Source organism: Leuresthes tenuis, unplaced genomic scaffold (genome assembly GCF_036924035.1).
Source record: "Leuresthes tenuis unplaced genomic scaffold, fLeuTen1.0.hap1 SCAF_23, whole genome shotgun sequence".
Lineage (NCBI taxonomy): Eukaryota > Metazoa > Chordata > Actinopteri > Atheriniformes > Atherinopsidae > Leuresthes > Leuresthes tenuis.
In genome coordinates this window covers 25,764,321-25,778,481 of record NW_027325377.1, presented here as the reverse complement: position 1 = coordinate 25,778,481, position 14,161 = coordinate 25,764,321, and positions in this window count along the sequence as shown.

Sequence of the window (14,161 nt, the reverse complement as noted above, 5' to 3'; positions counted from 1 at the left end):
CGGGTTGTTAGCTTGGAAGCTAATTGCTGCTGTTCTATAGTCCTGTTATCAGCATCAGGAGGAGGAATGCCTTTCTTGGTCAGATCACCAAGCAAAAGTTTATCATTGCAAAAATATTTCTTATCCGAATAATCTATTGATTGCCTAAATAATCATTTATTAAATTCGCTGAACTCCGTCCTGATGTGGGATGACAGTGAAGTGAAGTTGAAAGTGTAGATCAGTGCAGATGCTGTTATTGAAGATTTCATTTAGAATAAAACAGTCTGAACTTGGGGTGGAAAGTCTCTTCCTCTCCCTATAAGATGAGTTTCTTTACGGCAGAATCATTCAATTAAATTAAACTTCTTTAGCTCTATTAGATTCATGGTAAAACGAATGTTTGAGACGACACAAATCCAGTGTTTGGGGTAGATACTGATGTGCAGAGGATGGATGGTGCGAGATATTATGAGTAAAACACCTTAAATATGTAGTTAGAGGCGGTTTCATGAGGAGGTTTAAATCATCAGCTAATCTTCAGGTCCAGATCGGCTCGACTGTTATGAAAGAAATGACGTTTTCCTGCTTTATTATTATTCTCACCACAAAAGGCCGTAATGCTGAAAAGGATTGTCAGTGATCCTAAGGTGTTGGTAGCTTTTCACATGGCTGCAGGTGAAGGCAGCGAGCAGCGGGTCATCCTGGATGAATTGATGAAGCAGAGAAGAAAAACGGCGCTGAGAGTGGAGCGCTGTCTATTGAGCGGCTTTAAGAAAGAGACAAATACGGCTTGTGTGCATGTGACAGCACTGCATTGATCCTGTGGTCGAGGATATTGTTCCCTCATTCACTTTAGATAGTTACTCCTCTGTATGAACTTCATCATGTGGAAGACGAAGCAGAAAAGACACTCATTTAGATGTTTGTTTTGAGCGTCCTAGAGAGGACGACATAATGGAAGTATGATGTTTATCAACCGATTTAGCTTCTATAAAATGTTTCTTTCAAGGTCTGAGCAAGGTCTCAGTTCTGTGTATCTGGTGTTCCTATTGAGGTCCATTAGAAAAGCATCCTACCTACTCAGTCCCACAAAGACGGCACAGAAAATGTCCCATTCTTCTTTGTTTATGGCGTTCTAATTACCCGGGCTGATTTACACTTGGCAAAGGAAAGTAGAGATGTTGCATTTCAAAAGGAGCCGTCGGTTTGAAAAGCTGTAGGTCGGCTCTAAGAAGGGGTCAAGGTACCGAGATACGTCCTTGTCAAGACAATAATGCAATACCCTGATGTCACCGATGCATTATTGCTGAGCACATTTGTTCCACTAAGTTCAGGATGACATTTCTGGACCCAACGGTTCATTGTTAGTCTTCATTTCATATAATGTGCCCAGGGAGCATAATGAAGTGCATTTCTTATTGTTAACATGATCATTGACAGCATTATAGCCGTAATCCATTTGAAATGAATGAAGGAATAAATGAGATAGCTGTGGCAGTGTTGTTGTGCACGTGGACTGGATGGAGGTGGATAGTCTGTCACACAATGCGAGTCCTCTAAGGTTGATGTTTGTGAAAATTTAATCATACCTTAAAGAAATAATGAGAGAAAAAGTAACTTGATTCCGCGGTTATAGACACATCTGATGGTTTATTAGGCTCTGAGGAATCTTTGTGACGTCGTCTCTCTTTGGCCTTTATTAACTGAGTGTGTGCACACTCTTATTCCCCTGCTTGCTCTAATAAGTGTGTATTTCAGGAGCTCGTGTGGAGTCCACAGATTTCGGGCTTGTGCTGCAGCAGGCTGTAAATAACATGATTAAGTGGTGAGGATGTGTGTGCATGGAGGCACGCTGAGATGGGCTCTGTTAATTTGATAAAACAAGATTGGACTTCAGCATTGTGACCCACACAGATGTTGCTGCTGCACACACACACACACACGTGCGCACGCCTGTACGCAGCGCAGTCCTGTTTTAACATCTCTTAACCCGCCTCATCTTTGTCTTGTTTTCTGGATTTAATTATTTTGTCTTCGTGAACAAAAGAACATTTTCTGAGAGCTGAAAGGGGATTTGAACCAGTCACAAACTACAAGTGAATCTGGAGCTCAGAAGAGTCGTTTAAGATCTTAGGAGTCGAGTCTGAGGCCGAATGGAAGTTTTTGTGAGCTCCATGAGGATGTGCTGCACATGCTCTGCTGCCGCTGGTCAAACATCAGCAGACTAATCAGATTAGAAAGGGTTATCAAGTTTGATCTGTCTAAAAAGTTTACATCACATATTGTGTTCCAATCTCCACGGATGTGCTGAATAAATCTGAAGAACTGGATTCAAGTCCCAGTTCAGGAAGGATTTCCTGATCTGAGCTGATCTGCAGCACCTGAGCTCAGTGTAAGCTAATTAGCACAATGCTAATTAGCATATCAATACAGCTGTTTAGTCCAAATGTCATTGATAACACACACACAGCATGCGTTTTCCTTGATTGATGAAACAATTCCAACTCACCGGCATCAGTGAGTCTGTGGGAGCTGCTGGGCTTCAGGGCGCTCTGATCGATCGGTATCAGCCGATACTCGTCCTGGATAATGTGATCGGTGCTCAGTTAAATGCTGAGTACACATCAGTCTAAAATAAACACTCACAGCATCAAAGAACTGTTCGGTGTGAAAAACACGAGCATCTGTTCAGCTTAATGACAGTTCAGAAAAGTGATGCTGTGCTCATTTTCACCACTTTTAGCCCAAAACTACCAAAAATGCCCTGATGTTTGTGCTCTTGTCCAGTTGTGCCTCTGACCCCAGCGACTTGTGGGCCAACACAATAGCTACGTGGGATTACCGGCCACAGCCCTCCTTCTCCGTCTCCATTGTATCCTGCCTGTAATTCAATCAATTCACTCACATTTCATCCAGTCAGATGCTTTCAGTCATGCAGCTGTGGAGGTCACCGTCTGTGTGTGCGTTAGCTTCTTTCAGCGGAAGTCTCCTCCGGCCCGTGTTACTGTGTTCTGAGGCTCAGCGTGCACGAGCGTGCACGAGCGTGCACGAGCGTGCCTCTGCTCCTGAGCTTTATTAGTAGTGTGTGACAGTGTCGGTTTAGATTGTATGCAGGTGGTTAGAGTTAACCAGAGAAATGTGTTTACTCCTGTTAATCAAGTCCAACCAATACAATCCCAATCGATCCTCTCCCATCTGGAGGTCTTCATGCCTCCTTTATCCACGCCATCTCAGGGCGTAAACTGAGTTTAAACTGTAGGATTTACAACAAATCCACACCCACATTTTATAAAGTTATTAAACAGCAGCGACATAAATGTTGTTTTTCACCATTATCGCCACAATTATAAAGAATTTAAGTTAGTTCCGTAAACAAAGTCAAACAAATGAGAATCAGCCGTGCTTCATTTTCAGCGTTCACATGACCCGAGTTAACTTAATGCAGGATTGTTTTAATTCATAAAAAAGGCTTGATTGTGTCTTTTTTACAACTGTCACAAAACATCTTTAAGTCCCCGTTTTCCCTGTAGTTTACAATCATTTTAGTCACTTAAACTTTCACTTTATGTTTATGCATTTGGAGCGACTTACATGTGATGCAGCTAGCATCAGAGCTAACAATAAGCTACGTAGAAGGAAGCCACCAGTCAGGCTCTGTTAGAGGTGACAGAGTAGAGATGGAGAGCAGGAGAGAGGAAGTACAGGGTAGGAGATGCTCTCTGAAGAGCTGGGTTTTCAGGAGCTTCCTGAAGATAGACAGGGACGCCCCTGTTCTGGTAGCGCTCGGTAGGTCATTCCACCATCGTGGGACGACACATGAACAGAGTTTGGATTGTCTTAGGCGTGGTGTAGGAGCTGCTAGACGACAATCCTGGGACCAACGGAGGGACCCAGTTGGGACAGAAGCCTTTGCAAGAGCATTCAAGTAGATGGAGCCGTTCCATTAAGCTCTTTGTAGCTAACATCAGGGACTTGGATCTGATGCGGGGGAATAAAGGTTCTTATTAAACATGATAAAACTTTTCAGATAAATCTGTCTGAGGAGGACAAACGAGTTTGTATGGACACAGAAAACCAAAGCAGGCCTTTTTCAGCATAAAAATCTTTACAAATGACCAAAAAAAAGTGGAAGTTGTATCATTCTGAGGTACAGAAGCTGTTGAATGTGTTGGATGTTTGGACCTGAATCCATTTATGTGTCGACATCATCATCTGGTGACTTATTTGCATTTAATTCTGTTAGGAACAACAAACTGATTTATTTGTTGTTTTATTTTCATTGAAAGGATCTTTTTTTGCTAAATGTTATAATAAAGTTTATGATTTGGTCTTAAAAAAGGACAAATTTTTACAAAACAGATTTTTACCTTTAACATTGTTTTTGGTTTAAAAACAAGACTTTTCACTATCTGCTTGTGTAAAGATTAGGACTCGATTAAAAAAATTAATCTAATTAATTAGAGGCTTCGTAATTAATTAATCGAATTAATCGCATTTTAATCGCTTATAAATATTTGACCTGAGAACGGTGAGAAGCATTTTTTTTCACATGGATTTTAGTTTTCCATTGAATAATGACTGAATACATAAGCTTAAGCAACAAAACATTGTTTTTTTCAGGGTGGAACTTAACCAAAACGCTCTCATCAGCTTCTTCTTCATGTTTAATATTCTTCACTGTTGTCTGAAGTCATGAACCTTAGTTGGTGCTCCAGGATAATCGGTTTGCCTGAAACTCATCCAGTGAGAAACGTTCCGCGGTGCAAAAATAAGTGCGATTAAAATGCGTAAATTTTTTTAACACATTCATTTTTGTGTAATTAATTAATCTTAATTAAGGCGTTAAAGTCCCGGCCCGAGTAAAGATGTGTAAATCGAACTAAACGTGTGATATAAGGGTGTTGAAAGTGTCCTCATTCCTGTGGTTGTGTGTGGCAGCACGGTCCTGCTGTGCCCCCCCACCCCACCTCCATGGGTGCTTTGTTCGGGGGTCTTTATTTTCCCTCACAATCAGGCATTATCCCGGGACTCCTGATACTCCTGATCCCACGGTAATCCACAGAGCCGCAGCCTCTCCTGGATGCAACCCAGAGGTCACAAATAAAAGACAATTTATTAGTTCGTTAGTTAGCCAAAATGAACTGTGCAAATCTTTATTAATACTGTTTAATTTGTGTTATTTATACGTTTTCTCGTCCTTTTAATGATTAGTGGAGGTGAACCGACCTAAATCAGCTCTAAAACTCGGTTTAAATATGTAAAACTCAAAGAAAGTATTTGATCAATCATTTATGAAAAAGCATTGATTCTGATTATTATTATCTAAGAAAATGAAGAAACATTTTTTCTTGTTTTATTGTGAACTTTAACTGAAATATTATCTCCTTTGGGGTTCAATAAAGTGTCCGTCTGTCTGTGAACATGCAAAGTTTAATCATTTGAATCTCTTATTTTGCATCTTTTGTGTGTTAAATAACCAGATGGATCCTGTGTGAACAGCAGTTTGTGATGGTGGAATAAAAAGGGAAGAAACAAAATTATGCTCAATGATGTCAGCAAAGGAAAATTAGAAAGAGAACAAGCCTGCATCAAAGATTTCATCCCGCCGTGGCGTTAGCAGCAAAGCCGACTCCAGACGTCAGCGTCGGCAGCAGAAGCTGCAGAACACGATGTGGTGTTTGATCACAGGAAGCCTTCGGCAGTGAGAGGTGCACAGAGAGGAAAACTGAGTGCATTGATTTCATTGTTGAGCAGCAAGGACTGAGTGTGATTTAGCAAGTGTGTGTGTGTGGAACATAAAACTATAGAGGCCCATTCAGACCTTCTTTTCTCTGTCCTTCCATCAGGAGATAGCAGAGACATTGAACTGCGGCAACAAAAGCAGATTTCCATCAGAGTTTCTGAGAGAGAAGGGCATTGTGCTGAAAGGGCCTTAATGGAAGCCGGGCTTTGAGCTGTATTCACACTGACTGTACTCTCAGGTCAGCACCAGAACAAACGTGCACGCTCACTTTTCCCATATACTACCAAACACACCGCGTCCTTCTGCTCTTAAGTCGCTGCTCGGGTTTGTAGAATGTTTTTTATCGCTGGAGAGGAGTTTATGACCAGATAGTTGCTCTGCAGTAAAGCACTTAAAACACTTTGTGCTCGTCTCAGACTGAAATGTACGACGGGGTTTTAGTTATAAAGTAAAGTTTCTGATGGACTGATCTGAATCAACCCAGAGGGAAGCGAGACGAAAGCACGTTTGTGTGCAGTTCTACCATATTTATATAGTTTTATAACACCTGCACAGAGGCACATGCACATAAAAAACCTTCTGAACAGAACCTAAACTCCTCCAGACAGAGCAAAGGGTTGAAATAACTTCTCAGCTCCTCACGATGCGATCGAGATTCTGTCAGCGTTCACTTCAGGGAATCTTCTTGATTGCAATAAGCCGCGTTGTTTTAAAATGTTTTTAAAGTATTTAAAGTTCTGGATGAAGTCAGATTTTATTCTCAGATATGCTCCCTCTGAGGATAATGATGAACTAATGCTGTGACATTGATTCAGTATTGACAGAAAGTTCTCTGATCTTCTCTGCTTCAGCATGCTAACTCACTGATGTTAGCGACTGCATTAACAGTGTTAGCTCTCATGCTAACTCTCTGATGTTAGCGACTGCATTAACAGTGTTAGCTCTCATGCTAACTCTCTGATGTTAGCGACTGCATTAACAGTGTTAGCTCTCATGCTAACTCTCTGATGTTAGCTACTGCATTAGCAGTGTTAGCTCTCACGCCAACTCACTGATGTTAGCGACTGCATTAGCAGTGTTAGCTCTCACGCCAACTCACTGATGTTAGCGACTGCATTAGCAGTGTTAGCTCTCACGCTAACTCACTGATGTTAGCGACTGCATTAACAGTGTTAGCTCTCATGCTAACTCACTGATGTTAGCGACTGCATTAGCAGTGTTAGCTCTCATGCTAACTCTCTGATGTTAGCGACTGCATTAGCAGTGTTAGCTCTCATGCTAACTCGTGCACAGCTGACTGTGTATGACCTCAGCAAACAGCTCACTGCAGGGATGGTTTTACAGAAAAATGACATTAAACCAACATCTGGCACATGTCTAGTCACCTCACAGCAGGAAAGTTGTTGGTTTGAATCTCTGCTGGCGCCTTTAATGTCTCACATGGTTTCCATGTCGTAGTTATAGTTTATTCAGAGGTTATGAAATTGCAGTTTTAAGTGGAATTTGTTTAATTTCTGGCGGTAAAATCATGCTTTTTGGGGCTGTTTCCAAATGTTTTTTTACCCCTTCAGCTCTTAATGAGTTAAAACGATTAAGAATAAATGAACTTCAGTTTGTTAATTTGCTCATAAAGCTCTGGTAGATGTGTTCAGTCCTTTTTTAGGTGTTATCCCCAAAACTTTTCTCTTTGGACACACTCCAAACACAGCTTCTCCCATGAAGACAGAGAGGATGCCATTAGGAGTAAAACAGTCATGTGACTTGTCATTAAGTGTTGTTCCAACCCAGCAGCAAACGTAATGTTTCTTCAGTTTGTCCCATAAACTGAAGTTAAAAGATTATTCTCCCTGTATGATTAAAGCTGCAATAAGAGGAAAAAAGGGAAGCTGCAGTGATTTTAACAGTAAACACACAGCAATACAGCTGCTGTGGTAATTCTACGATAGTTAGCCAACAAAATCTGTAAAATCTGTAATCTGGAGCAGACACAGGAACCAAGTGTGAACAGAAAATCAGTTTCAATCTGGGTTTTACTCAAATATAAGATGCATTTTTTATGTTTATGTGGCAGCAAACGACAGCTTTGCAGTGGAGATAAAGTGGAATAAAAAGGTGCATTTACCAGTTATTAACCACACTTCATCTCTTTACTGACTGAGGCAGCCGGTCCGACAGTGGGTGCACGTTAGTGCACGTCGGTGCACGTCCTCCGGAGTCTGGAGGTGGGCTTCTTGATGTCCTCCACAAAGAAAGTAAAGCTCTTTTCCAGTCGTTCAGGCCGTACCGGTGCTGTCATGTGACATCATGATGACATCATGATGACATCATGTGTTGTATTGAGCAGTTAGAAATGATGAATATGATGAATATAACTGATCCAAAAGCTTTGCTAATGCAGCCCGCCTTTTATTTCTGTAGTTTAAGGATGGAATTGAGCCGTATTAGTGTGAGTTTTTGTGTTATAATGGGTCAACATTATGTGAGCACCAGTGTTTCTTCAGCTTTGGAACGATCCCTTCAACAAACAGACACAATGATGTCCAGCCAGACATTTAATTTAGTCTGGTTTCACTCTAATCTTCCTCTCATACTGAGGCCCTTTCACACTCTTTAGAAACAACATTCTGTTCACATTTAGGACCAGTTATGAACAAGAAGGCTTCACCCATTTCACAGTGAAAGACGCCATCCTGCACTGTGACCCCCCCCACATCAGTCTAAACTCTGGGAATCCTGCAGGTGAATCACTCCAAAAGTTTAAGGCCCTGTTCTGAGACACGAGTCCAAAGTTTTTCCAAACTAAGAGCGCTGAAGCGCTGTCCCCAAATCACATCGCTCAATATTACCTCAGAAAAGACGACACAACGGCTGCTCCCAAATCTGATTGGTTTTATTTGTAAGTCAGCCTAAATCTCGGGAGAAGCTACACACACAAATGGAACACGGCTTACTAATCCATTTGTAAGGCAATAGGCAGGCAAACAGGCAGGGGAGAGCTTGCCAAGTGTTGTAATCACAACTGAAGATGATGAGCCCACTCCCATCCTCTACAGTACTGTGTGTGTGTGCATTTGCATGTTTGTCCTACATCGCCTCCTTTACAAAACTGTGACAAGAGAGGGAGAAAATGAATTGGTATCAAGTGGATAATCTACAAAAGTACACTAGGAGCTTTTCCACCTTATGCAAGTCCCCCGCTCATTCATCTGCTGATACCACGCAATCTCCCTGAGAACAACAACAAGCTGGCGATATGAGTTCTGAAAAGCCAGTAATTGTAAGCAGGTTGGAAGAATAAATTAGAATGATGACAAAATACAGAGATAAATCCAGCTTAAGAGAGATGTACGCCACCGTTTATTTGATTTCAGCTTTTCTCCCTATCCTGCTCCGTCTCCCTCCCTCATTCCTGATCTTTTTTAGTGGGGTGGAAAAATGGATTTTTGTCAGCGATTTGGCCCTGAAATAGCTTATTGTCTAAGGCAGGGTGCAACGTCAACATCACATGTGTGCGAACGCGCTCGCCTGTTTCCATGGGGAGTAATGGCCGTGGAAGTGTGTGTTGGCTCTGCTGGCACAATACGCCACTGTGCTCATTGGTTCAGAGTCTGCAGTGTGTACGCAGATCTATAGAGTCCGTGTTGATATTTATAGATGGAAGAATTCTGGGGTGAGGGGGGAGGAATGTGGGCTTCATGGGGGGAGGGTCAGGGTGAGGAAAGGAGGTAGGAGCGAGGAAAGGAAGGAAGAGATGAAGCCACCCTCAGATTTTCCACATTTTTTAATCTCTTTCTGACTTTTTGCCTTTGTTTTGTCGATTCTTTTTTCCTTTTTTTCTTCAATAGTTTGTCTCCGGCAGACATTAAAGTTGCGATTCGAAGAAAAACCTTTTCCAATGTTCCTTTTTTCCATTTCACTGTGACTCTGAGCGTCCGTCTGTGTCTGTTCTGTGCGACTCCACCTGAGTGTTATCGGTGTTCAGCTGCCTTTTGTTCTCTGTGTTCAGGTGTGACGGAGCTCAGCAGACAGAGCAGCAGCTTCTGGACGTTTTCTCTCTTCAGGCCGTTCGTTAAGCTGCTGGTAAGGCTTTAACTCACTTTAACTTCAGCTTTAACTCACAGTCTCAGCATCTAACCTGCTCATTAGCATGTTTGGTGTCTTAGAAACTTCATTACTTATGAAAGAAAAGGATTTTTTACCTGTTAAGAACCCATTTATGCCCCATACCTGCATATTTACTGGCTGTGTCACAGACATGATGAGGCAGAAGAGCATTTATGTTCCAAAAATCCTAATTCTTTAAGCCGTCTGCTTGTTATAAACCATCATAAAGTGTCCTTGGAGACTGAACTTGTGTGAATGTGGCTTGAAATGTGAAAGCATACATAAGTGGCCCATTTACCATTTAACGGGTCACAAAGATGTGTGTAAAATATGCGTAAAACTAGGAGAACACAGGGTTTTACGCAGTTTTAAAAGGTATGTCATTAGTTTTCAGCGTTTTACGGGTCTGAATGAGATTATTTATGTTGAATGTTTTGGCCTTTTCCGTCTCGGCAGCTGAAACCTGGACGCTGCACACCTGACAGAACAGGTTTCGCTCTGACATCACGCTTTACTCCGGCCCACATGTCCGCTGAGCAGCCCGAAAGCTCACAAAATGTTTGCGGTGTTGTGCTGAAGAAGACGTAGTTTAGACCGTAAATACAGGAGAAGAGAGAAGTAAATACAACTTAATCATTTATTGGGATATTCACGTGTTGTTCCATATATTTTACAGCTTATTTTGGCCTTTTTCAGACCAGTCAGCGTTTATCTTCGATGGTTTTTAGCTGATGATGTCTTCAAAAGCTTCATGTCGTCATTTAATCTGTTATCTATCAAAAAGGGACTGAGATTATGTAACAAAACGCCAGCATCAGCTGGTTTAGGTCCACGCTCACCCTGGTGTCAGATGATTTTTTTAGTTACAATCTTCTAGTTGAAATTGAACTAAACGCAGTCAGACTGTAGCAGACATGGCTCCGTAAATGTCTGTTAAAGCTAACTCAGACTGAGTCTGGAGAAGCTCCGACGCTCGGCTGCTTTTTTGCATCTCAGGAACTTGGACGGCTTATTTTGGCCTTTTTCAGACCAGTCAGCGTTTATCTTCAATGGTTTTTCAAGGTGGTTTTAGCTGATGATGTCTTTAAAAGCTTCATGTCTTCATTTAATCTGTTATCTATCAAAAAGGGACTAAGATTGTGTAACAAAACGCCAGCATCAGCTGGTTTAGGTCCACGCTCACCCTGGTGTCAGATGATTTTTTTTTAGTTACAGTATCTAGAATTACAATCTTCTAGTTGAAATTGAACTAAACGCAGTCAGACTGTAGCACACATGGCTCCGTAAATGTCTGGTAAAGCTAACTCAGACTGAGTCTGGAGGAGCTCCGACGCTCGGCTGCTTTTTTGCATCTCAGGAACTTGGACGGCTCGTCCAAAAACTTCCGGGTATTGATCTGACTGTTGGATTTCTTGAAGTGTTGTGGTGCATCAGTAACAAACAGCACAAAGGCCTGGAGTCAGAGAGGACAGCGAAAACAAAACCCGATAGAAGACAAACGAGCATGAAATGGCGTGCTGGCGTGCGCTCGCTCTTTGTGAGTCGAGGCGGTGTCATGATCACAGACTGCGGCCCGGCGCTGGCACTGCTTCCCCTGACCGTGGCGTCTGTGTGCGTCTGTGTGTGTGTTCGCTGCGGCCTTGTCAGATCAGCCATGACTCTTCCCACAGCGCATGTGGCGAGCAGGGGTGACCTTTGCTGTGCACGTCCCTGGAAACGTTTGTGTGTATCCAGAGCTGCAGGCAGGGAAAGTCCCTGTCCTCGCTGTGCCAGGCAGTTGGAGGGGACACCTCCTTCATCTGTGTTGGGGTGAGTTTGTGTCATGCTAGGAGTTCCCCGTCAGAGGCAGAAAAGTTGGCATTCAAAATCAGTTTCATCACACTTTTATAACGCCTGACCTCAGCCTTTCAGGATACTCCCTCTATGTTTCACAAACCTTAAACAATGTTTGAACTGTCGGCCGCCGAAACGCCCAAAATGGCTCCATCATCGTAGCTTTTCCAATATCTTCCTCAGCCACACTCACTTTTCTGACTGTTTCCATGTGGGCTGTGACCTCATCGGGGCATTAAATGCATAATGTCGGGTGAAAAAGTGAAATGAATTCTTTGAGCTGTCCTCGGTGCAGATGGGCTGGTGCTGCCCAGCTAACCAGCTAATCTGAGCTCTTCTTCTCATTTATCCTCAGCAGCTTTCTTTTAATCCGGCGTCCTAACGGTGCGTAATGAGGCTGTTTCGGGGCATTCTCGTAACTTGACAGTTGCCATCGATGCTCCAGGAGCTGAAGGAGCCTCTCCAACCCTGCAGTTATAAGCTGTTTATTGCCACTATGTCTCAGGAGATGAGTCACACACGCAGTACTGTCCAACTTCTATCAGTTTGCTTCATTTTGCTGCGTCCGTATGTGCAGAATAAAGCAGAAATGGGTTGTTATCAGCCTTTATTTTGATAAGAAGCCTGGTCAGGGAGCAGAGCAATGAGGACGTCTTATTGGTTTCCCAACTGGAACACAATCAACCCGGGTGTGAGGAGATCTCGAGCTTTAAGTGTGACCTCAGAGGAAAACTGACCAATAGAATACAGCTCCTGTTGGACTTATACTTAAGACTAATAGTCTGAGCAAATACTACCAAAAAGATGAGTTATTGCCAGTATTTAAAGTAACTTTTGATCTCTCCGGCTCCCCCTCCAGTTAGTTTGGGATGTTCTTAAAACAAATGAACCCTGCACATGTGCAGCCAAACACATGAATCTGTTGGGATGTTGAAGAGGCCACAAAGACTTCAGGATAGCTTCAGAATGAGTAAAAACCTCTCTGGTGTTGCTAAATAACTCTCAAACAATAACGCCTTGTTTCCACCTCACACACGGAGAAAAGTCTGTGGTCATGAAAGCTTCTGGCACACATTTAGCACAGATGAAGTGAAAGCAGAAGGAGCATTAATCCAGCAGTGACCAAATCACCCCATTTAATTGCATCTGACATATGGTTGCCGTGTTTTTTGGGATTTGCACCTTCCTCCACTTTAGCTCCAGCATTTCCTCCTCGACAGATATCCTCCTCCATGAAAAGCCACACATCCCTTCGAGGATCTCGCGGCTGTAAATATGCTTTTCTCCATACGTGCTTGTTAATTAGCTATGTTCCATGTCTTGCTGAGCGTCCCTGTGCCAAACAGATCCCCTGTCCTCTCCCAGCACTGTCCAGAGCTGTATGGGAGCTAATTGGCAGCTCGCTCGCCTGCCGTGATGGTGATCATGCAAATGTATCGGTGCTTACCAATAGCTGGGCCCATCAAAACATTACGACGGCCATTACCCAGAGCTGGGGCCGGCCTAACGAACATATGCTCCCCCGCCCTAACAATCTCTCCCCCAATTCCTGAACTCTTATTTACGTGTTTAATTTAATGTGCGAGGGAAGAATTTCCAAAATTAAATTTGGTTTTCGTTGGTGCCTCAAGAGAGTGGCAGCGTTATAATAACATGGTAATTTTTTACACGTCTTTATGAGAAATGAGAAAATTAATTCTTTCTGACAAGCTGTAATTATTGGGCTTGGAACAGTTGCAGCTGAACAGTTTGGGCTGCGGTAGCCTGGCAGTGAGCTGAAAGAGGAGGGGTGGTGGAGGAGAGAGGAATGACACTGAGATAAAAAAGGAGTGCAGCCTGAATCCCATACGGTCACAAAGGAGGCAAAAACAACGAGAGGGGAAGGACAATAACGGCGGGCGAGGACACGGGAGAGGGTGGAGAAAGCTGGGGTGGAAGAGTTGAGGTGGAAGCTGACGGAGTTGGATCAGAGCAGAGGAAAGTTTCTTGGAAAAGAAGTGAAGAGTGGGAGAAAAAGTTGGAAAGAGAAGGGAACTGAGTAAACTAGGTTAGAGGAAGGAGAGACGGAGGGGGAGGAAGAGGGAAGTGGGGAGGGAAGAAATGAGGGTGGAGAGAACAAGAAGAGAAAGAGTGGAGGACCAGAGAAGGAGGTGGAAGAAAAAAAGGAGGCAGTGAAGGATCAAAATCCTCTGTGGAGATGGGGATGGATGGATGGATGGATGGATGGATGGATGGATGGACGGATGGATGGATGGATGGATGGATGGATGGATGGATGGACGGACGGATGGATGGATGGATGGATGGACGGATGGATGGATGGATGGATGGATGGATGGACGGATGGATGGACGGATGGATGGATGGATGGACGGATGGATGGATGGATGGATGGATGGACGGATGGATGGACGGATGGATGGATGGATGGATGGATGGACGGATGGATGGATGGATGGATGATTGGATGGACGGATGGATGGATGGACGGACGGATGG